This window comes from Eublepharis macularius, chromosome 15 (assembly GCF_028583425.1).
Source record: "Eublepharis macularius isolate TG4126 chromosome 15, MPM_Emac_v1.0, whole genome shotgun sequence".
NCBI classification, from domain to species: domain Eukaryota; kingdom Metazoa; phylum Chordata; class Lepidosauria; order Squamata; family Eublepharidae; genus Eublepharis; species Eublepharis macularius.
Genome location: NC_072804.1, coordinates 19,467,785 through 19,492,759, shown reverse-complemented (window position 1 = coordinate 19,492,759; position 24,975 = coordinate 19,467,785).

Sequence of the window (24,975 nt, the reverse complement as noted above, 5' to 3'; positions counted from 1 at the left end):
GAGGGGTTCTTCGGTCTTAGTATACTGATGGGCATTGTACAGACAATCAAAGCCAGGAGCAACGAGGATGTGACTGAGACATGAGGATCACTGAAACCAGACATCACTCAGTTGTTCACCTGAGCCCTACTTCCTGTGACTTCACTCTCAGATTGGCTGATGGGATCTTGCAATACCCATATACTCTAGATTCTCTGTGGACTCTTTCCCTTGCAGGACCCATCAAAAGGGGAAGGTCCTGCCCAAAAGGGGAGGGTCTCGATGCCAGGGAGCTCTGGGAAATATAATTCAGTGGGATTTCTCCAACAAAGAAAGCTCAACAAACTTGATAGGATTCATTAGGGAAAGCCAGGGGACCTAAACTGGTATGAAAACCAAATCAGTTAGTAGTTTGCACAGGCCCTTGGACATTGTGGAGGGGTAGCAAGGGTCGGCTGTGACTAGAGCTTTTTGCCAACTACTGAGCATTCTTGCAAAGTAGCTGCAGATCCAGAGGCAGGAAATGAGTTGGAACAAAGCAGATGGAAATGGCCGGACCCCTTCTAACAAACCATCTCCCCCCGCCAGCTTGATACTGCAGATATGTCCTTGGTTATTGTGCAAGTTGGAGAGAGCAGGTGACTACTACAGCTTTCTCCGAAAACGCTGAGTGTTCCTGGGATGTAGCCGTAGTTCCAGAGGCAGGCCCTCCTTGCGGAAGAGGAGAGATCCTTTGGTCTATCCTCCATTTCTCCTCTTTGCTACATGCTGAGTAGAAACACGTGCAATCAGATTTCTAACCTTCATCCACAGATTCAGCTGCTTCTTGAAAAACTGACCCTGAGTGAACCGGCTATGGAAGGAGAGGTGGGCCAGCAGACCAGCGTTGATATCGCAGGGACACAGAATAGCCTTTCAGGACAAGCTGCTGACCAGACAGATGTCTTGGATCTCGAGGTAGTTCATCTTTATTTCCTTTCCAGAAACGGAGGAACCAGCAGAGATCACAGCTGAGTTTATTTCTTAACAGCCTCCAAAGACATTATTGGTCTTTGTTTTTTTTTTTTTTTGATAAAATTTTTATTGGATTAGAATCATTTAATTTCACATTACAATCAATTCCCCCATTTCCCAATTTCTAACCCCCTCCCTTTCCCCCCCTTTTTGTAGACTTCCAACAGTTTTCCAACCCTTTGTCCCTTTTCCCTTACTCATTTTAAATTCATGTATCTAACAAACATATACTTTCCCTTTATTCTAAGCAATAATTCTTTAACTATTTTTAATACTCTGTACCCTATCTTTAAGTCCCTTCTTCCATGTTAGACAAACAATTTGTCCCATTTTTTCATAATTTCAAATATTTCTGTAAACCCTAAACCATATAAACCATACATTCATATAAGTCAACCGATTTAACTTATACTCTATATGTTACATTTTCTGCATATCTTATCTTCATTCTGCTTTAGTTATATTTAATAATATTATTATTTTAATTCTACTTTGATTATACATCTATATAACTATCATCAAAAGTTATCAATCAATTTGACCCATATATATCTTCAGGTAGACTTATTCAATTTAGTACATTATACAATTTTTACCCAAAATAGTATTAGTTAGTCAGTCCTTATAGTTAATTATTTTCTATCAATATTCTATATATTATTCTATATATAACAATCTAACAAGGTAGCTGCTTAGAAATTCTCATTTGCCTCTCCGCCCCCCGGTAAAGTCACCCCCCTCTGCATTTTATTATGTTTCAATAGTTCTCAAACTGCCACAGTTCTCCTCCCACCTCCCATTTCTTCACCAAATATTGTTTCAGCTTCTCCCAGTCTGTGTTGAACTGCCCTGGGTCAAGGTTTCTCAATTTTCTTGTCATTTTGTCCATTTCCGCCATATACAGCAATTTGTAAATCCAGTCCTCAATAGTTGGCACTTCTTGTACTTTCCATTTTTGCGCATACAAAAGTCTAGCCGCTACTGTCATGTAAAATAGCAATATCCTGTGTTGAGCTGGAATGTCCTCCATTCCCAAGTTCAGTAGCAGGAGTTCTGGGTTCTTATTAATTTGAAATTGTAAAATCTCACTTATTACTCTTATTATTTCCCCCCAGTACTGCCTAGCTACCTCACACGTCCACCACATATGTTACAGGGAACCCTCATGTTTTTTACATTTCCAGCATTTGTTAGAAGTGTTCAAATTCCCTAGCGCAATCTTCTTTGGTGTCATGTACCAACGATAAATCATTTTGTAAATGTTCTCTTTAATATTAGTACACGTCGTAGTCTTCATTATATTCTTCCACAAGTATTCCCATGCCTCCATTGTTATTTCTTTGTTGAAATTTATGGCCCACTTCACCATTTGTACTTTAACTATTTCATCTTCAGTATACCATTTCAGCAGTACTTGGTATACCCTGGAAATTTCCTTCTTGTCCTCTTTTAAAAGTGTCTGCTCTAGTTCCGAGTTTTCTGTTCTAATGCCTCCCTTTGCACAGTCCGAATTATAGAGATCTCTGATCTGTCTGTACTGAAACCAATCATAGTTTGGTGATAACTCGTCCTGTGTCTTTATTTTAAGTTTAGAAGATTCTATTCGGGTTATCTCCTTATACGTTAAACACTGTTGCTCAGTATCGACAGCTCTCGGATCTATTACCTCATATGGAACCACCCATAAGGGGGTTCCTTCTTGTAAATAATCTCTGTACTTCTTCCAAGTTGCATATAGGCTTCTCCGTATGTAATGATGTAAGAACATAGAGTTCACTTTTACTTTATCATACCATAGGTATGCATGCCATCCAAATATTCTTTTGTATCCCTCTAGGGCCAATAATTTCTTATTCTTCAGCATCATCCAGTCTTTCAACCACACTAGGCAGATTGCATCATAGTAAAGTCTTAGATTGGGCAGTTGCATTCCGCCTCTTTCTATTGGTCTTTGGATGACACATTTACTCCTGTGACTCTAATCATCCTCCAGTAGCTTGTCAAGCATTCAAGAAAATTCTCAGCAACTGACATTTGGTGGGAAGTGCATTGCATGGGGCTTCAGTGATCTGGGAAATATAATTCAGTGGGATTTCTCCAACAAAGAAAGCTCAACAAACTTGATAGGATTCATTAGGGAAAGCCAGGAGACCTAAACTGGTATGAAAACCAAATCAGTTAGTAGTTTGCACAGGCTCTTGGACATTGTGGAGGGGTAGCAAGGGTCGGCTGTGACTAGAGCTTTTTGCCAACTATTGAGCATTCCTGCAAAGTAGCTGCAGATCCAGAGGCAGGAACAGAGTTGGAACAAAGCAGATAGAAATGGCCGGACCCTTCTAACATACAGTCTCCCCCCAGAGAGCTTGATACTGCAGATAGGTCCTCGGTCATTGTGCAAGTTGGAGGAGAGCAGGTGACTACTACAGCTTTCTCCAAAAATGCTGAGTGTTCCTGGGATGTAGCCGTAGTTCCAGAGGAAGGCCCTCCTTGCGGAAGAAGAGAGATCCTATGGTTTATCCTCCATTTCTCCACTTTGCTACATGCTGAGTAGACCAGTTATCCGAACTTCGTCCACAGGTTCCGCAGTTCCTTGAAGAACTGTCCCCGAGTGAACCAGCTGTGGAAGGAGAGGTGGGCCAGCACACTAGCGTTGAAATCTCAGGGATACAAAATAGCCCATCCGAACAAGCTGCCGACCAGACAGACCTCTGTGATCTGGAGGTAATTCGTAGACTCATAGAATCACGAGTTGGAAGGGGCCATACAGACCATCTAGTCCAACCCACTGCCCAGTGCAGGATCAGCCTAAAGCATCTCTGACAAGTATTCATCCAGTAGCTTGTCAAGAATTCAAGAAAATTCTCAGCAACTGAAATTTGGTGGGAAGTGCATTGCATGGGGCTTCAGTGATCTGGGAAACATAATTCAGTGGGATTTCTCCAACAAAGGAACCTCAACAAACTTGGAAGGATTCATTAGGGAAAGCCAGGAGACCTAAACTGGTATGAAAACCAAATAAGTTAGTAGTTTGCACAGGCCCTTGGACATTGTGGAGGGGTAGCAAGGGTCGGCTGTGACTAGAGCTTTTTGCCAACTAATGAGCATCTTTGCGATGTAACTGCAGTTCCAGAGGCAGGAACTTAATTGGAAACAAGCAGATGGAAATGGCTGGACCCCTTCTAACATACAGTCTCCCCCCAGCCAGCTTGATACTGCAGATATGTCCTTGGTTATTGTGCAAGTTGGAGAGAGCAGGTGACTTCTACAGCTTTCTCCAAAAACGCTGCATGTTCCTGGGATGTAGCCGTAGTTCTAGAGGCAAGCCCTCCCTGCAGAAGAAGAGAGATCCTTTGGTCTATCCTCCATTTCTCCCCTTTGCTACATGCTGAGTAGACCAGTTTTCCGAACTTCATCCACAGGTTCCACTTTTCCTTGAAGAACTGTCCCCGAGTGAACCGGCTATAGAAGGAGAGGTGGGCCAGCAGACTAGCGTTGAAATCTCAGGGACACAGAATAGCCCTTCCGAACAAGTTGCCGACCAGACAGACCTCTTGGATCTGGAGGTAGTTCATCTTTATTTCCTTTCCAGAAACGGAGGAACCAGCAGACATCACAGCTGAGTTTATTTTTGAACAACATCGAAAGATACTATTGGTCTTTAGATTACACATTTAGGCCATTTCCACACTACTCACCTTCATCTGAAATGCTGCGGAAAGTCATGAGAAAAAGTGGAAGATTGTGTCTTCTCCCGTGAGTTTTGCACAATCTCGCGCAAGTAGGAAGACACTCTCTTCCCCATTTTTTTTGTGAACGTTCCGCAGCATTCCTAATGAAGGTGAGTAGTGTGGAAGCAGCCTTTGTGTTGTAACTCTAATCATCCTGCAGTAGCATGTCAAGAATTCAAGAAAATTCTCAGCAACTGAAATTTGTTGGGAAGTGCATTGCATGAGGCCTCGGTAATCTGGGATATATAATTCAGTGGGATTTCTCCAACAAAGAAAGCTCAACAAACTTGATAGGATTCATTAGGGAAAGCCAGGAGACCTAAACTGGTATGAAAACCAAATCAGTTAGTAGTTTGCACAGGCCCTTGGAATTGTGGAGGGGTAGCAAAGGTTGGCTGTGACTAGAGTTTTTTGCCAACTACTGAGCATTCTTGCAAAGTAGCTGCAGATCCAGAGGCAGGAACGGAGTTGGAACAAAGCAGATGGAAATGGCCGGACCCCTTCTAGCATACAGTCTACCCCCAGCCAGCTTGATACTGCAGATATGTCCTTGGTTATTGTGCAAGTTGGAGGAGAGCAGGTGACTACTACAGCTTTCTCCAAAAACGCTGAGTGTTCCTGGGATGTAGCCGTAGTTCTAGAGGCAGGCCTCCTTGCGGAAGAAGAGAGATCCTTTGGTCTATCCTCCATTTATCCCCTTTGCTACATGCTGAGTAGACCAGTTTTCCAAACTTTGTCCACAGGTTCCACTCTTCCTTGAAGAATTGTCTCCGCGTGCACCAGCTATGGAAGAAGAGGTGGGCCAGCAGACTAGCATTGAAATCTCAGGGACACAGAATAGCCCTTCAGGACAAGCTGCTGACGAAACACACCTGTGTGATCTGGAGGTAATCCATCTTTATTTCCTTTCCAGAAACGTATGAACCAGCAGAGATCACAGCTGAGTTTAATTTTGAACAGCCTCCAAAGACACTATTGGTCTTTGGATGACACATTTACTCCTGTGACTCTAATCCTCCTCCAGTATCTTGTCAAGAATTCAAGAAAATTCGCAGTAACTGACATTTGGGCCGATTCCAGACGGCCCCCCCGCCTTGCGAAACGTTGCGCGTCGTCGCGCAGAAAATGCGAAATATCACGTTTTCTCGCGCGAGTTTTGCGCGACGTCGCGCAAAACTCGCGCGAGAAAACGCGATATTTCGCGTTTTCTGCGCGACGACGCGCGACGACGCACAACGTTTCGCAAGGCGGGGGGCCGTCTGGAATCGGCCTTGGTGGGAAGTGCATTGCATGGGGCTTCAGTGATCTGGGAAACATAATTCAGTGGGATTTCTCCAACAAAGAAAGCTGAACAAACTTGGTAGGATTCATTAGGGAAAGCCAGGAGACCTAAACTGGTATGAAAACCAAATCAGTTAGTAGTTTGCACAGGCCTTTGGACATTGTGGAGGGGTAACAAGGGTCGGCTGCATCTTTGCGATGTCACTGCAGTTTCAGAGGCAGGAACTTAGTTGGAAACAAGCAGATGGAAATGCCCGGACCCCTTCTAGCATACAGTCTCCCCCCAGCCAGCTTCATCCTGCAGATAGGTCCTTGGTCATTGGGCAAGTTGGAGAGAGCATGTGACTTCTACAGCTTTCTTCAAAAACACTGAGTGTTCCTGGGATGTAGCCGTAGTTCTAGAGGCAAGCCCTCCTTGCGGAAGAAGAGACATCCTTTGGTCTATCCTCCATTTATCCCCTTTGCTATTTGCTGAGTAGACCAGTTTTCCGAACTTCGTCGACAGGTTCCGCTTTTCCTTGAAGAACTGTCCCCGAGTGAACCGGCTATAGAAGGAGAGGTGGGCCAGCGCACTAGCATTGAAATCTCAGGGACACAGAATAGCCCTTCAGGACAACCTGCCGACCAGACAGACCTCTTGGATCTGGAGGTAGTTCATCTTTATTTCCTTTCCAGAAACAGAGGAACCAGCAGACATCACAGCTGAGTTTATTTTTGAACAACATCGAAAGATACTATTGGTCTTTAGATTACACATTTAGGCCATTTCCACACTACTCACCTTCATCTGAAATGCTGCGGAACGTCATGAAAAAAAGTGGAAGATTGTGTCATCTCGGGTGAGATTTGCACAATCTCACAAAATACTCAAGTAGGAAGACACTCTCTTCCCCATTTTTTTTTAAACGTTCCACAGCATTCCTAATGAAGGTGAGTAGTGTGGAAACAGCCTTCGTGTTGTAACTCTAATCATCCTCCAGTAGCTTGTCAAGAATTCAAGAAAATTTTCAGCAACTGACATTTGGTGGGAAGTGCATTGCATGGGGCTTCAGTGATCTGGGAAACATAATTCACTGGGATTTCTCCAACAAAGAAAGCTCAACGAACTTGATAGGAGTCATTAGGGAAAGCCAGGGGACCTAAACTGGTATGAAAGCCAAATCAGTTAGTAGTTTGCACAGGCCCTTCGACATTGTGGAGGGGTAGCAAGGGTTGGCTGTGACTAGAGCTTTTTGCCAACTACTGAGCATTCTTGCAAAGTTGCTGCCGATCCAGAAGCAGGAACGGAGTTGGAACAAAGCAGATGGAAATGGCCGGACCCCTTCTAACATACAGTCTCCCCCCCAGCCAGCTTCATACTGCTGATAGGTCTTTGATCATTGTGCAAGTTGGGGAGAGCAGGTGACTTCTACAGCTTTCTCCAAAAACGCTGAGTGTTCCTGGGATGTAGCCGTAGTTCCAGAGGCAGGCCTCCTTGCGGAAGAAGAGAGATCCGTTGGTCTATCCTCCATTTATCCCCTTTGCTACATGCTGAGTAGACTCAGATTCATACAGTTTTCCAACCTTCATCCACAGATTCCGCTGTTCCTTGAAAACCTGTTCCAGAATGAACCGGCTATGGAAGGAGAGGAGGTCCAGCAGACTAGCACTGAAATCTCAGGGACACAGAATAGGCCTTCAGGACAAGCTGCCGACCAGACAGACCTCTTGGATCTGGAGGTAGTTCATCTTTATTTCCTTTCCAGAAATGGAGGAACCAGCAGAGATCACAGCTGAGTTTGTTTTTGAACAGCCTCCAAAGACACTATTGGTCTTTAGATTACACATTTATGCCATTTCCACACTACTCACCTTCATCTGATATGCTGCGGAACGTCACGAAAAAAAGTGGAAGATTGTGTCTTCTCGCGTGAGTTTTGTACAATCTTGCGCAATACTCAAGTAGGAAGACACTCTCTTCCCCATTTTTGTTGTGAACATTCTGCAGCATTCCTAATGAAGTTGAATAGTGTGGAAGCAGGCTTCGTGTTGTAACTCTAATCATCCTCCAGTAGCTTGTCAAGAATTCAAGAAAATTCTCAGAAACTGAATTTAGGTGGGAAGTGCATTGCATGAGGCTTCAGTGATCTGGGAAATATAATTCAGTGGGATTTCTCCAACAAAGAAAGCTCAACAAACTTGATAGGAGTCATTAGGGAAAGCCAGGGGACAAAACTGGTATGAAAACCAAATCATTTAGTAGTTTGCACAGGCCCTTGGACATTGTGGAGGGGTAGCAAGGGTCAGCTGTGACTAGAGCTTTTTGCCAACTACTGAGCATTCTTGCAAAGTAGCTGCAGATCCAGAGGCAGGAACGGAGTGGGAACAAAGCAGATGGAAATGGCCAGACCCCTTCTAACATACAGTCTCCCCCCAGCCAGCTTCATACTGCAGATATGTCCTTGGTCATTGTGCAAGTTGGAGAGAGCAGGTGACTTCTACAGCTTTCTCCAAAAACACTGAGTGTTCCTGGGATGTAGCCGTAGTTCCAGAGGCAGGCCTCCTTGCGGAAGAAGAGAGATCCTTTGGTCTATCCTCCATTTATGCCCTTTGCTACATGCTGAGTAGACTTAGATTCATACAGTTTTCCAACCTTCATCCACAGATTCCGCTGTTCCTTGAAAACCTGTTCCAGAATGAACCGGCTATGGAAGGAGAGGAGGTCCAGCAGACTAGCGTTGAAATCTCAGGGACTCAGAATACCCCTTCAGGACAAGCTGCCGACCAGACAGACCTCTTGGATCTGGAGGTAGTTCATTTTATTTCCTTTCCAGAAATGGAGGAACCAGCAGAGATCACAGCTGAGTTTATTTTTGAACAGCCTCCAAAGACACTATTGGTCTTTGGATGACACATTTACTCCTGTGACTTTAATCCTCCTCCAGTAGCATGTCAAGAATTCGAGAAAATTCTCAGCAACTGACATTTGGTGGGAAGTGCATTGCATGGGGCTTCAGTGATCTGGGAAATATAATTAAGTGGGATTTCTCCAACAAAGAAAGCTCAACAAACTTGATAGGATTCATTAGGGAAAGTCACGTGTCCTAAACTGGTATGAAACCAAATCAGTTAGTAGTTTGCACAGGCTCTTGGACATTATGGAGGGGTAGCAAGGGTCGGCTGTGACTAGAGCTTTTTGCCAACTACTGAGCATCTTTGCAATGTAACTGCAGATCCAGAGGCAGGAACTGAGTTGGAACAAAGCAGATGGAAATGGCCGGACCCCTTCTAGCATACAGTCTCCCCCCAGCCAGCTTCATCCTGCAGATAGGTCCTTGGTCATTGGGCAAGTTGGAGAGAGCAGGTGACTTCTACAGCTTTCTCCAAAAACGCTGAGTGTTCCTGGGATGTAACCGTAGTTCCAGAGGCAGGCCCAACTTGCAGAAGTAGAGAGATCCTTTGGTCTTTCCTCCATTTATCCCCTTTGCTACATGCTGAGTAGACTCAGATTCATACAGTTTTCCAACCTTCATCCACAGATTCCGCTGTTCCTTGAAAACCTGTTCCAGAATGAACCGGCTATGGAAGGAGAGGTGGGCCGGCTGACCAGTGTTGAAATCGCACGGCTAGAGAAGATCCTTTCAGAACAAGCTGCCGACCTGACAGATCTTATGGATCCGGAGGTAATTCATCTTTTATTTCCTTTCCAGAAACGGAGGAACCAGCTGCGATCACAGCTGAGTTTCCTTTTGAACAGCATCCAAAGACATTATCGCCTAACTCAAACAGGACCCAGTATCCTATTCCAGGACACTAAAATACTTGACAACACTTCCAACTACTTTGTCAGATTGCACAGGGAAGCCATTGAAATTCATAACAATAAACACAATTTCAATAGGAAAGAAGAGACCTTAAGAATGAATAGAGCACGGCTTCCAGCCCTGCAAAACACCAGGATAACAAAATACTTGACATCCCACAATAGCTCTGCAGAGAAGATTAGCATATCAAGCACCAATCCATATGCAAAAGAACCTCCTCAGCATACAGTGACACCACCCGCCATTAGCATTCCACACCCTGGGAAACTCCTACAGGATGACTCAGCCCATACCCACTTTCCTGAGTAGATATAAATTACCTGCCAACACCTTCTCTACACTGTGAGAGATCTCTGTCTTTTGGTGCCACAGCTGCTGGCAAAACGTCAGGAACTACAATGCCAAGACCATGGCTATATAGCCCGGAACATCCACAACAACCATTGTTCTCCGGCCGTAAAATCCTACGACAATATAATTCAGTGGGATTTCTCCAACAAAGAAAGCTCAACAAACTTGATAGGATTCATTAGGGAAAGCCAAGGGACCAAAACTGGTATGAAAACCAAATCAGTTAGTAGTTTGCACAGGCCCTTGGACATTGTGGAGGGGTAGCAAGGGTCGGCTGTGACTAGAGCTTTTTGCCAACTACTGAGCATCTTTGTGATGTAACTGCAGATCCAGAGGCAGGAATGGAGTTGGAGCAAAGCAGATGGAAATGGCCAGACCCCTTCTAGCATACAGTCTCCCCCCAACCAGCTTCATACTGCAGATATGTCCTTGGTCATTGTGCAAGTTGGAGAGAGCATGTGACTTCTACAGCTTTCTCCCAAAACACTGAGTGTTCCTGGGATGTAGCCGTGGTTCCAGAGGCAGGCCCAACTTGCAGAAGTAGAGAAATCTTTTGGTCTATCCTCCATTTCTCCCCTTTGCTACATGCTGAGCAGACACAGATTCATCCAGTTTTCCAACCATTATCTACAGGTGCCGCTGTACCTTCAAGACATGGTCTTGATTAAACTGCCTAAGAAAGGAAAGCAGGGCCAGCAGAAGACCCGTGTTAAAATCTCAGAACAAGCTGCCGACCACACAGACCTCTGTGATCTGGAGGTAACTCATCATTATTTCCTTTCCATTAACGGAGGAACCAGCAGAGATCATAGCTAAATTTATTTTTCAACAGCATCCAAAGAAATGATTAGTCATTGGATTACACATTTAGTCCTGTGACTCTAATCATCCTCCAGTAGCTTGTCAAAAATTCAAGAAAATTCTCAGTAACTAAAATTTGGCACGAAGGACATTCCATGAGGCTTCAGTGACCTCCGGTATGTATCTTCACTGTTGTGCCCTAGAGGGAACATACATGCTTCAGAGCCAAGCTACAAGTGACGCCTGACACAGGTTGGACACTTGTCAGCTTCCCTCAAGTTTGGATGGGAAATGTAGGCGTTCTGGTCTTACAGCTTGGCTCTCCATTACAGCTGCAAGACCAGGACGCCTACATTTCCCATCCAAACTTGAGGGAAGCTGACAAGTGTCCAACCTGTGTCAGGCATCACTTGTAGCTTGGCTCTCAGGAAGTCAGCTTATGGAAAAGCAGGGAGGAGACTTGAACCCTTAGGATTGGCAGCAGCCAAAAATACAACTTTCATATTCCAGGCACAAAAGGGATGGTGATTTTTCAGAACCTGTAGCCAGGAAATAAGGATAATCCCTGGCCAAAGGAAAAAGAAAGAAGGGATATGGAATGGTAGGGCTAATATTTTTCTCCTTCCTTCCGAAATTATCCACCATAGAAATGTCCTTCCACAGGTTCAGTCAATCCTGAAAAACCGGCCAGTAACGGATGGCAGTGTGCCAACGAAAGCTGCCCAAAAGAACCTGGAGGTGGTCCCGGGACCGTCTGTTGTAAGTTCAAAGCAAAAAGGGGGAGAACTGATGGCATTCTGGAGGGAACAATCTCAGATGTCTCCTTTTTCTTAAAGAGGAGCCAAAAGAACCACCAGAAGTCACAAGCGCATGTCCCAGGAAGGCTTTATCTTTTTGAAAGATACACTAACCTAATTGCCCCCATAGCCAAAAGAAACACATCGGACCAAACATGTAGCTGACACTAAGATTTCTTTATTACAATCCAAATTGCCCAAAAGATCAAACGCCCCCCCACCCTTATAATGCAGGACCCCGAAGAGGCTGCCTCCATCCGCTCTGCAAGGCTTTGGGCAACGGACCCTGGCTCCAAGCCCAACAACCCTGAATGCCATGGCTTGCTTTTCCTCGTCTGCACCACACTTGGGCAGAGACACTCCCTCCACTGTCACACCACGCAGAGTGAAGGGTTAAGCGTTAAGGAGCATCCCCAAGCAAGTCCCACCCCCACCCTCTGCGACCACACTGCCGTGGCATCACACACCCATTCTTGCCATCCCACCCCACCCCACCCCACTGGGCTGTTCCATGGCTTTGTAATGCATCCACCATACTGAAAATAGAAAGAAAACTCAGAATATCTATGAGTTTGCAAGAATGCTCTCGTCAGTCATGTGCTTTGACTACAGAGCATCTACTTCCTGGCTCTTTCCATTTTAGACGGCCTCTGAAATTTCAGCAGGTATTCCCCACACGCTCCTGTAAGAGGGGTTCTTTGGTCTGAATATACTGATGGGCATTGTACAGACAATCAAAGCCAGGAGCAACGAGGATGTGACTGAAACATGAGGATCACTGACACCAGACATCACTCAGTTGTTCACCCGAGCCCTACTTCCTGTGACTTCACTCTCAGATTGGCTGATGGGATCTTGTGATACCCATATACTCTAGATTCTCTGTGGACTCTTTCCCTTGCAGGCCCCATCAAAAGGGGAAGGTCCCCCCCAAAGGGGGGGGGGTCTCGATGCCAGGGAACTCTGGGAAATATAATTCAGTGGGATTTCTCCAACAAAGAAAGCTTAACAAATTTGATAGGATTCATTAGGGAAAGCCAGGGGACCTAAACTGGTATGAAAACCAAATCAGTTAGTAGTTTGCACAGGCCCTTGGACATTGTGGAGGGGTAGCAAGGGTTGGCTGTGACTAGAGCTTTTTGCCAACTACTGAGCATTCTTGCAAAGTAGCTGCAGATCCAGGGGTGGGAAATGAGTTGGAACAAAGCAGATGGAAATGGCCGGACCTCTTCTAACATACCATCTCCCCACGCCAGCTTGATACTGCAGATAGGTCCTTGGTCATTGTGCAAGTTGGGGAGAGCAGGTGACTACTACAGCTTTCTCCAAAAACGCTGAGTGTTCCTGGGATGTAGCTGTAGTTCCAGAGGAAAGACATCCTTGCAGAACTAGAGAGATCCTATGGATTACCCTCCATTTCTCCCCTTTGCTACATGCTGAGTAGACACAGATGCAACCAGTTTTCCAACCTTCATCCACTTTTTCTGCTGTTTCTTGAAAAACAGTTCAAGAGAGAACCACCTAAGAAAGGAAAGCGGGGCCAGAAGAAGAACCATGTTAAAATCTCAGGGACACAGAATAGCCCTTCAGGACAAGCTGCCAACCAGACAGACCTCTTGAACCCGGAGGTAATTCATCTTTATTTCCTTCCAGAAACGGAGGATCCAGCAGAGATCACAGCTGAGTTTATTTTTGAACAGCCTCCAAAGACACTATTGGTCTTTGGATGACACATTTACTCCTGTGACTCTAATCATCCTCCAGTATCTTGTCAAGAATTCAAGAAAATTCTCAGCAACTGACATTTGGTGGGAAGTGCATTGCATGGGGCTTCAGTGATCTGGGAAAGATAATTCAGTGGGATTTCTCCAACAATGAAAGCTCAACAAACTTGATAGGATTCATTAGGGAAAGCCAGGAGACCTAGGCCGATTCCAGATGGCTGTCTGCAATCCAAAACGTCGCGCGTTGTCGCGCGTTGTCGCACGGGTTTTGCACGACCTCGCGCAAAACTCGCACGAGAAAACGCGATATTTCGCATTTCCCGCGCGATGACGCGCGACATCGCGCAACGTTTTGGATTGCAGAGGGCCGTCTGGAATCGGCCCTAAACTGGAATGAAAACCAAATCAGTTAGTAGTTTGCACAGGCCCTTGGACATTGTGGAGGGGTAGATTCAACCAGTTTTCTAACCTTCACCCACTGATTCTGCTGTTGCTTGAAAAACTGTTCCAGAATGAACCGGCTACGGAAAGCGATGACGACTCGCTGAGCAGCGCTGACCTTGCACTGCTAAATAAGCTCCTTGCAGAACAAACTTCCGACGTGCCAGATGTCTTGTATCCGCAGGTAATTCATCTTTATTTCCTTTCCAGAAAGGGAGGAACCAGCAGAGATCACAGCTGAGTTTATTTTTGAACAGCCTCCAAAGACACTATTGGTCTTTGGATGACACATTTTCTCCTGTGACTCGAATCATTCTCCAGTATCTTGTCAAGAATTCAAGAAAATTCTCAGCAACTGACATTTGGTGGGAAGTGCATTGCATGGGGCTTCAGTGATCTGGGAAACATAATTCACTGGGATTTCTCCAACAAAGAAAGCTTAACAAACTTGGTAGGATTCATTAGGGAAAGCCGAGGGACCTAAACTGGTATGAAAACCAAATCATTTAGTAGTTTGCACAGGCCCTTGGACATTGTGGAGGGGTAGCAAGGGTCGGCTGTGACTAGAGCTTTTTGCCAACTACTGAGCATTCTTGCAAAGTAGCTGCAGATCCAGAGGCAGGAACGGAGTTGGAACAAAGCAGATGGAAATGGCCGGATCCTTCTAACATACAGTCTCCGCCCAGCCAGCTTCATAGTGCAGATAGGTCCTTGGTCATTGTGCAAGTTGGGGAGAGCAGGTGACTACTACAGCTTCCTCCGAAAATGCTGAGTGTTCCTGGAATGTAGCTGTAGTTCCAGAGACAGGCCCTCCTTGCGGAAGATAAGAAATCCTGTTATCTAACCTCTATTTCTCCCCTTTGCTACATGCTGAGTAGACACAGATGCAACCAGTTTTCCAACCTTCATCCACTGATTCTGCTGTTTCTTGAAAAACAGTTCAAGAAAGAACCGCGTAAGAAAGGAAAGCGGGGCCAGAAGAAGAACCATGTTAAAATCTCAGGGACACAGAATAGCCCTTCAGGACAAGCTGCCAACCAGACAGACCTCTTGAATCCGGAGGTAATTCATCTTTATTTCCTTCCAGAAACGGAGGAACCAGCAGAGATCACGGCCGAGTTTATTTTTGAACAGCCTCCAAAGACACTATTGGTCTTTGGATGACACATTTACTCCTGTGACTCTAATCATCCTCCAGTAGCTTGTCAAGAGTTCCAGAAAATTCTCAGCAACTGACATTTGGTGGGAAGTGCATTGCATGGGGCTTCAGTGATCTGGGAAATATAATTCAGTGGGATTTCTCCAACGCTGAAATCTCAACAAACTTGATAGGATTCATTAGGGAAAGCCAGGAGACCTAAACTGGTATGAAAACCAAATCAGTTAGTAGTTTACACAGGCCCTTGGACATTGTGGAGGGGTAGCAAGGGTCGGCTGTTACTAGAGCTTTTTGCCAACTACTGAGCATCTTTGTGATGTAACTGCAGATCCAGATGCAAGAACGGAGTTGGAACAAAGCAGATGGAAATGGCCGGACCCTTCTAACATACAGTCTCCCCCCAGCCAGCCTGATACTGCAGATAGGTCCTTGGTCATTGTGCAAGTTGGATAGAGCAGATGACTACTACAGCTTTCTCCAAAAACGCTGAGTGTTCCTGGGATGTAGCTGTAGTTCCAGAGGCAGGCCGTCCTTGCAGAAGTAGAGAGATCCTATGGCTTATCCTCCATTTCTCCCCTTTGCTACATGCTGAGTAGACACAGATTCAACCAGTTTTCTAACCTTCACCCACTGATTCTGCTGTTGCTTGAAAAACTGTTCCAGAATGAACCGGCTACGGAAAGCGATGACGACTCGCTGAGCAGCGCTGACCTTGCACTGCTAAATAAGCTCCTTGCAGAACAAACTTCCGACGTGCCAGACGTCTTGTATCCGCAGGTAATTCATCTTTATTTCCTTTCCAGAAAGGGAGGAACCAGCAGAGATCACAGCTGAGTTTATTTTTGAACAGCCTCCAAAGACACTATTGGTCTTTGGATGACACATTTTCTCCTGTGACTCTAATCATTCTCCAGTAGCTTGTCAAGCATTCAAGAAAATTCTCAGCAACTGACATTTCATGGGAAGTGCATTGCATGGGGCTTCAGTGATCTGGGAAACATAATTCAGTGGGATTTCTCCAACAAAGAAAGCTCAACAAACTTGGTAGGATTCATTAGGGAAAGCCGAGTGACCTAAACTGGTATGAAAACCAAATCATTTAGTAGTTTGCACAGGCCCTTGGACATTGTGGAGGGGTAGCAAGGGTCGGCTATGACTAGAGCTTTTTGCCAACTACTGAGCATTCTTGCAAAGTAGCTGCAGATCCAGAGGCAGGAACGGAGTTGGGACAAAGCAGATGGAAATGGCCGGACCCTTCTAACATACAGTCTCCCCCCAGCCAGCTTCATACTGCAGATAGGTCCTTTGTCATTGTGCAAGTTGGGGAGAGCAGGTGACTACTACAGCTTTCTCCAAAAACGCTGAGTGTTCCTGGGATGCAGCTATAGTTCCAGAGACAGGCTCTCCTTGCGGAAGATAAGAAATCCTGTTATCTAACCTCCATTTCTCCCTTTTGCTACATGCTGAGTAGAAACAGATGCAACCAGTTTTCCAACCTTCATCCACTGATTCTGCTGTTTCTTGAAAAACAGTTCAAGAAAGAACCGCGTAAGAAAGGAAAGCGGGGCCAGAAGAAGAACCATGTTAAAATCTCAGGGACACAGAATAGCCCTTCAGGACAAGCTGCCAACCAGACAGACCTCTTGAATCCGGAGGTAATTCATCTTTATTTCCTTCCAGAAACGGAGGAACCAGCAGAGATCACGGCCGAGTTTATTTTTGAACAGCCTCCAAAGACACTATTGGTCTTTGGATGACACATTTACTCCTGTGACTCTAATCATCCTCCAGTAGCTTGTCAAGAGTTCCAGAAAATTCTCAGCAACTGTAATTCGGCAGGAAGTGCATTCCATGAAGCTTCAGTGACCTCCGGCATGTATCTTCACTGTTGTGCCCTAGAGGGAACATACATGCTTCAGCCCACTCAGAGCAAAGCGGCAAGTGACGCCTGACACAGGTTGGACACTTGTCAGCTGCCCTCAACTTTGGATGGGAAATGTAGGCGTCCTGGTCTTACAGCTTGGCTCTCCATTACAGCTGCAAGACCAGGACGCCTACATTTCCCATCCAAACTTGAGGGAAGCTGACAAGTGTCCAACCTGTGTCAGGCGTCTCTTGTAGCTTGGCTCTCAGGAAGTCAGCTTATAGAAAAGCAGGGAGGAGACTTGAACCCTTAGGACTGGCAGCAGCCAAAAATACAACTTTCATATTCCAGGCTCAAAAGGGATGGTGATTTTTCAGAACCTGTAGCCAGGAAATAAGGATAATCCCTGGCCAAAGGAAAAAGAAAGAAGGGATATGGAATGGTAGGGCTAATATTTTTCTCCTTCCTTCCGAAATGATCCACCATAGAAATGTCCTTCCACAGGTTCAGTCAGTCCTGAAAAACCGGCCAGTAACGGATGGCAGTGTGCCAACGAAAGCTGCCCAAAAGAACCTGGAGGTGGTCCCGGGACCGTCTGTTGTAAGTTCAAAGCAAAAAGGGGGAGAACTGATGGCATTCTGGAGGGAACAATCTCAGATGTCTCCTTTTTCTTAAAGAGGAGCCAAAAGAACCACCAGAAGTCACAAGCGCATGTCCCAGGAAGGCTTTATCTTTTTGAAAGATACACTAACCTAATTGCCCCCATAGCCAAAAGAAACACATCGGACCAAACATGTAGCTGACACTAAGATTTCTTTATTACAATCCAAATTGCCCAAAAGATCAAACGCTCCCCCCCCCCTTATAATGCAGGACCCCGAAGAGGCTGCCTCCATCCGCTCTGCAAGGCTTTGGGCAACGGACCCTGGCTCCAAGCCCAACAACCCTGAATGTCATGGCTTGCTTTTCCTCGTCTGCACCACACTTGGGCAGAGACACTCCCTCCACTGTCACACCACGCAGAGCGAAGGGTTAAGCGTTGAGGAGCATCCCCAAGCAAGTCCCACCCCCACCCTCTGCGACCACACTGCCGTGGCATCACACACCCATTCTTGCTATCCCACCCCACCCCGCCCCACTGGGCTGTTCCATGGCTTTGTAATGCAACCACCATACTGAAAATAGAAAGAAAACTCAGAACATCTATGAGTTTGCAAGAACGCTCTCGTCAGTCATGTGCTTTGGCTACAGAGCATCTACTTCCTGGCTCTTTCCATTTTAGACAGCTGCTGAAATTTCAGCAGATATTACCGACATGCTCTCATGCATATATCCTGACCTTGAAGTCCAGAAAGTTGCCCCCAGCATGAGAGTCTGTATTTTGCCCCTTCCTATCAGGAAACGGGAGGAAGCACAAAGTTATAATCTGCCTTCTCTTTCTTCTAGAGACCCAAGGAAACAAAGACGAGTGGCGGAAAAAAGAAAGCAAAAAACCCAAAGAGAGCACCCAGATCGCCTCAGCCACCGAGTCCCCCATTTCGACCCCCATCGTTACCTCGACCCCCATCTCCTGTACGCCTTTTCCTGAAATGGTCCCCGGTTAGCCCAAGACTCCAACCCCCAGTTCCCGCAGCTCCCCCAAGATCTAACCATATCCTCATTCCATCCTCCCGACATTACTCAGCACCGATACATAACCGCAGTTCGTGCTCGATAACACCACCACCTATCAAGATCAGACGGACTATGTGAAGGGGATGGCTTCGTTGAAATCCTTCTTGTTCCAGCGGAGTAAGTCCTACTCCTACTGCAGTGCTTGTTTATTGTTGTTGGTATTGTTATTATTTATTAATTTCCATTAGGGATCAGGGAAAAGGGAAAACCAGTTTCAAAAATATCATACATTCTGCTTGAAACATCACTCTACTTACCTACATTTTCCAGGATTCATCATTTAACTGTGGTTACTAGTAATTACAATATTGCCATCATATAATTACAAAATTTGGGTCCTTATCTTTATTTCTCATCCAGTTGTAGAATGGGGACCACGGTGCAGCACAGTCTTCTTCCACTTGTCCTTTCATTAGTAAAGTCAATTTGTCTAGTTCCGCATTTTCCGTCATTCTCATAGTCAGCTCCTCCTGCTGGGGTATTGCTGGTCTTTCCCAATAAAACGCTAGTAGAATTCTTGCTGCTGTCGCTGCCTGTACAATTGCCTGTACACTCAAATATTTCTGCTTGTTTAAGCCTCTCTCACAGCAAATTTGCTCCACCTCTGCTAGCAGGACCTGTTTTTGATGGTTTGGCAGTGGACCACTTAGTCGAGAGGTTTCTTGAGGTTTTTCCCCCTGCTGCACGTGCCCTTGGTGTGAGGCCTGCCTCACCCCAGCCTTGCCTACCCGTGCCAAGTCCAGCTTGGAAACTTCCTGGCAATTTAAGGGCAGCACCAGGAGAAGGCGGAGTTTGGGGAGGGGAGGGGAGGGGAAGGGAGGGAGCTCAGCAGGGATGCTTCTTTCGTCAGAGAAAGAGAAGTCCTGGAGCACCCACTCTCTGTAGCCGTTCTAGGACTTTCATTTTTCATACCGTGCACTCCACCCTCCAAAGCGCCTTCTCCTCCTGGCCCAGGTTCTCTGTCATCTGGAGATCAAAGACTGACGTGAGGATACAGCCAGTGCAACATTCTTGCACCAATTCCTTTTCCGGAGTTGCAAAGCAGTGCCTGCAATGGCACAATCGATCAGGTCAGGAAGAGTGAATGAATGAGAATTCCTCCTCAAAGTCCGGACCACAGATGATCGCTAAAGCTAGAGCTGTCCTCCTTTCGAGATTTGTAAGATCAGTTCTCAGGCCATCTGCACGGATGAGCCTCATCTCATGCTGTCTCCCAATGTTCCCCGTCAACTTGCAGTATACTCCTCACTTGTTGTCTTTGTCAGATACCGAAAGGTCCCTAAGAGGAGGTCTCTTCTCTGAAGAAAGGCAAATCTATCCACGGAGGGCTCCTCTAAATGTGACTTTGGCCCAGGCTGATTCACACATTGCAGAGTCCTTGTGGCCACCACAAGGATGTGGGAATGTTCCGGGAATTCCAAAGAGCATGGGGGTTCGATTGGATCAGAACTGTGGCGAACCTGGAGAAGGGGCTGCAGCCTTCCACCCATTCGTGGTTTCCTGACATGAAAAAACCCAGAGGTGCCACTGTTTGCGTCCTTGGGAAACGTGTCTGTCCCAGTGTCTTTGGGGACCAAGAGAAGGGAAACCATTCTGGATGCGGGGTTGTGGGATCCCTGGACTAGCATGTTCAGCAGAGGAGCCCTGACGTGATAAAAGTGGGACATTCTCCCCGAAACCAAGGAAGGGTAATGGTGGAAGGAGTCTCCCATCCTGCAGTGGAGGAGAGATCTGCAGAAGGTAGAGACATGCGGGCAGTGTTGGAAAATTAGCAGAGATTATGCAGAATTGCGCATTGGAAGTAATGAGAGTTGACACAGACTCCAGTGTAGCTTTGTAAAATTACTTTCCTAAGAGGATAACAATTAGGGTTACTTTGGAAGAAAATAACAAACTGCCAATAGACGACATCTTGCTAGATAAGACTAAATAGACATGGTACATGAGAGAGTGAGAGAGAGTGAACAAAGAGCAGTAAAACTTCAGTATAGCGCATCACTTAATTGCACCCCCGCCCCCGCAATTAACAAGTTGCCCAATCGGAAATCCCACTTCTACTTCATTATTCATAGAGACTTCCCTTTCTATGGCAGGAATCTTTACTTGAAGCCCTAATGGTTACATTCTAAGTAAGTTTACCAATTAAGTAACGCAAACAGTTTAACTCTTTTGCGACTGAAATGGAAACACTTGCTGCAGTCCCAGCAGGCAGAGGGGAAGCCCTGAGATTGTCAAGAATGGGACATGGTCACTTAAGGTCAAGGATGGCCATGGATAACTTCTCTCACCTAGCTTTGGCCAAGGAAACTGTCCAAAACTTTAGGGGCAGAGATTTTCCCTTCTGCCTGAGAGAACGTTTCCTTTCCCCCGCTTTCGCCTCCCTGCTGCACAGGAAAACAACAAGCAGTGCAGAGCAGATCCAGTGACTAGAACCAGGGATAGACAGCTTTAAAAGGGGATGCAAAGATTTAATAGTGGATCAGTCTATCAGCGGCTACACAGTAACCAATCTTGAGTAAGAGGGGATCTGGAGGGGAATCTCTGCTAGATCTGGTAGCACTAAGAAAGGAGGTTTTGGCAAGTCGGAAACAAAGTTTATTGCCTTAGAACACACGAATGTAACCCTGAAGTCTGCCCCTTCCGAGCACTTCTCAGCCGCAGAAGCTAAAGAGCACCAAGCCAGCTTCCCTAAAGGCGCAGCTCTCTCCAAAGCTCCGTGTGCATTTCCCTGGGATTAGTGAGCAGGGGGGCTGCTGCCAGTGAGGGGGAGACTTCCTTCTGGGATAGCATGGGGCAGGCGAGCCTGCTCTGGAGAAGGACTAAGGTGGGGGGCATGCCAATAGTTTCCGGGAAGAAGTTCAGTTCAGGTGCATAAGGGAACCTGGACTGGTTTCCCATAGGAGGGCAACCTTGACCTCTGTCAAAGCGCTTATCGCTTTTTGCCCAGAACTTCCCATTTAGGATGCCTTTCTTTAATAAAGAAAGTTACGAGCTGATCATCGCTCCTCCTTTTGCTTTGACTATTTTTCAGGGCCATCGTTAAAATAAAACCTTTAAAAAGTTTGCTGGGGTTCTTTGTACTTTTCACACTCGGTGCCTGATCTGGCAGGTTAGATACTCTGGTGTAAACACTCTTCCCTTCTTATTCCTGCAGAGCACAAGAAATCTAAGAAGAAGAGCTCTTTTGTTGCTGCAGAAAATCAGCATTGTGCAGCCATTCAGCAGACAAGAATGACTTCCTTGGACCAATGGAGAAGGCAGGCAGGAGAGAGAGAACACACATTTACTCCCTGGAAGACCAATGGGATGAGCAGCATCAGCAGTGCCTGGGGGGTCAAGCAGGAGCGTTTCCATTTCCTCCCCATTTGGAGATCGAACTTTGGGACCTTGGATATTCTGACCTGGTGCCTTTTCACTGTGCCACCAATTCCCCTGCAGTTTCCTCTTCAAAGCTCCATATGCCAGGTGAAGGAAGCAGGGGTGGTGAGGGTGGCCTAATGTGACAATAGTTCTGGATTCAGGAATCAAAGGGAAGCTGGGGGGGGAGTACTTGGGGGGAGACAAGAAGGAACCAAGAATTTCCAGCTTGAGTTGTGAACATCCAGGTGGTTCCGTAGGTGGCTTGGAGGTCATTGTAATTCCAGGAGTTATACAGGCACCATCTGGAGGATCACACCTCAAGGATAGCCCCGTCTCCACAGTGTCGGATACCAGCTAATAGTAGCAGGAAAGGTGACAGTTACCAAATGTACGAAGAGGTCATGGTTCAGTGATCAAAGGGAAGCTGGGACAGGTAGGACTTAGTGGGCAGAAATGGAGGAACCAAGGGTTTCCAGCATGAGTTGTGAAAATCCAGGTGGCGGCTGGAGAATTCAAGGAATGAAAACTGACCGTCCGGTGCCACAGGTCACATCCAGAGAGAAAATGGCTGCTCTGGAGGGTGGACAGTACCGCAGATTAACCTGCTGATCTCTACCCCTCAAACGCCACTCCTTTCAGGCTTCACCCCAAATCCTCAGGCATTTCCTAACCTGAAACAGACCACCCTATTGCCAGCTCTCGGTTGGAACTACCTGGAGATTTGGGGGTGGGGCTGGGGCCTGGGGAGGTCAGGATTTCTGGAGGGGCTTCATTACAGCAGGTTATAATGCCATCTAGTCTACCCGCAAAAAGAGCCATTTTCTTCAGGGGAGGTGACTTCTGTGGCCTGGAGATCATATATATAATTCCAGGAGATCTCCAGCTGTGACTTAATCCTAGCAGGTTATAATGTCATCTAGCAATCGAGAAAAGAGCCATTTTCTCCATGCGTCTGTGGCCTGGACATCCTATAACATACTTCAGTAAGCATGTTTCCGATGACTCACCTCAATTCCATTGTGCTGGTGCGCTCTCACTTGCCCCTAGAGGGAAAAAGCCAAATTCTTGGGGAGGACTGAGAGACAGGTGGGGTGTGTTGAGGAAAGGCCGGTAGGGAGGCAATGGGGTTTTGGGGAGGGCTGAGAGCCAGGTGGGGTGTGGAATGGAGAGGCAGGGAGAGAGATAATGGGGTTTTGGGGTGGACTGAGCGCAAGTTGGGATATAGAGAGGAAAGGCAGGGAGGGAAGCAACGGGGTTTTGGGGAGGGCTGAGAGCCAGGTGTGGGGTGGAGAGAAAAGGCAGGGCAGGAGGCAACCGGGGTTTGGGAAGGGTTCAGAGGCAGGTGGGGGTGTGGACAGTAATGGCAGGTAGGGAGGCAATGGGGTGTTGAGGAGGGCTGAGAGCCAGGTGGGGTGTCGAGAGGAAAGGCAGTTAGGAGGAAGTGGGGTTTTGGGGAGGACTGAGAGCAAGACGGGGTGTGGAATGGAAAGGCAGAGAAGGAAGGAATGGGGTTTTGGGGTGGGCTGAGAGCCAGGTGGGGTGTAGAGAGGAAAGGCAGGGAGGGAAGCAATGGGGTTTTGGGGAGGGCTGAGAGCCAGGTGTGGGGTGGAGAAAAAAGGCGGTAAGGGAGGCAATGGGGTTGTAGGGAGAGCTGAGAGCCAGGTGGGGTGTGGAAAGAAAAGGCAGGTAGGGAGGCAATGGGGTTTTGAGGAGGGCTGAGAGCCAGTTGGGGTGAGGAATGGAGAGGCAGGGAGGGAAGCAATGGGGTTTTGGAGAGGGCTGAGAGCCAGATGTGGTGTAGAGAGAAAAGGTGTTAGGGAGACAATGGGTTTGTAGGGAGGGCTGAGAGACAGGTTGGTTGTGTAGAGGAAAGGCAGGTAGGGAGACAGTGGGGTTTGGGGGAGGTCTGAGAGCCGGTTGGGGTGTGGAATGGAGAGGCAGGGAGGGAGGCAAAGCGGTTTTGGGAGGTCTGAGAGCCAGGTGGGGTTTGGAATGGAGAGGCAGGGATGGAGGTAATGGGCTTTTAGGGAGGGCTGAGAGACAGGTTGGTTGTGTAGAGGAAAGGCAGGTAGGGAGACAGTGAGGTTTTGGGGCATCTGAGAGCCAGGTCGGGTGTGGAATGGAGAGGCAGGGAGAGGCAATGGGGTTTTGGGGAGGGCAAAGAGCCAGGAGGGTTGTAGAGAGGAAAGGCAGGGAGGGAAGCAATAGGGATTTTGGAAGGCCGAGAGCCAGGTGGGGTGTGGAATGGAAAGGCAGGGAGGGAACCAGTGGGGTTTTAGGGAGGGCTGAGAGCCAGGTGGGGCATGGAAAGGAAAAGCAGGGAGGGAGGCAATGGGGTTTTCGGGGAAGGCTACGAGCCAAGTGTGGTGTGGAGAGAAAAGGTTGTTAGGGAGACAATGGAGTTGTAGGGAGGGCTGAGAGCCAGGTGGGGTGTGGAAAGAAAAGGGAGGGCGGGAGGCAACGGATGTTTGGGAAGGGTTCAGAGGCAGGTGGGGGTGTGGACAGTAATGGCAGGTAGAGAAGCAATGGGGTTTGGGGGAGGGCTGAGAGCCAGATGTGGTATAGAGAGAAAAGGTGGTTAGGGAGACAATAGGTTTGTAGGGAAGGCTGAGAGCCAGGTGCGGTGTGGAAAGGAAAGGCAGGTAGGGAGGCGATGGGGTTTTGGGGAGGGTTGAGAGCCAGGTGGGGTGTGGAAAGAAAAGGCAGGGCGGGAGGCCACGGGGGTTTGGGAAAGGTTCAGAGGAAAGTGGGGGTGTAGGTAGTAATGGTAGGTAGGGAGACATTGGGGGTTGGGGGAGGGCTGAGAGCCAGGTTGAGTGTGGAATGGAAAGGCAGGGAGGGAAGCAATGGGGTTTTGGGGAGAACTGAGAGCCAGGAGGGGTGTGGAATGGAAAGGCAGGGAGGGAAGCAACGGGGTTTTGGGGAGGGCTGAGAGCCAGGTGTGGGGTGGAGAGAAAAGGCAGGGCGGGAGGCCACGGGGGTTTGGGAAAGGTTCAGAG